This window comes from Panthera leo, chromosome A1, assembly GCF_018350215.1.
Source record: "Panthera leo isolate Ple1 chromosome A1, P.leo_Ple1_pat1.1, whole genome shotgun sequence".
Lineage (NCBI taxonomy): Eukaryota > Metazoa > Chordata > Mammalia > Carnivora > Felidae > Panthera > Panthera leo.
This window is the reverse complement of record NC_056679.1, coordinates 204,057,048-204,057,556: the sequence shown is the minus strand read 5'-3', so window position 1 is coordinate 204,057,556 and position 509 is coordinate 204,057,048.

Genomic DNA, 509 nt, shown 5'->3' with positions numbered 1-509 from the left:
GCTGTAGGATCAGGAAATGAGGTTGAAGGTGTCCTTGGGTGCAGAGAGTGTGGAGGAAAAGTAAGCCGGGCAGCCCCGCCCTGGGAGGTGCTGGGGTACCTATTTCTCATATTTCTTTCCTTGAGACCAGGCTCTTTCTTACGACCAGAACTGTGTACAGCCACCTGGGGGTCTAGCAACGTCAGCAGTGATCTGGCAGTTGGCGAGGTCATTGCGAGTTGGGGGTGTGCATCAGAATCACCTGGGAACCATTAAAAAATAGCTGTCTACTCGAATCCGTCCACACACCTAGAATTCAGGATCTGGAGTAGGGGACTAGTGATTTGAATTCTTTTGAAGCTCCATAGGTGATTCTGATGGACCCCTCCATTGAGAACTGTTGCGTAAAGGAATCCGTTTTTAAGTAGCTTGGTGAAACTAAGAGTTTCTGGGGACAAGGGTGACAAGTCATAAAAAAACAGTATTATCTGGTGGAAGGATATGGAAAAATTCGACCCCCCGCTGGCCTT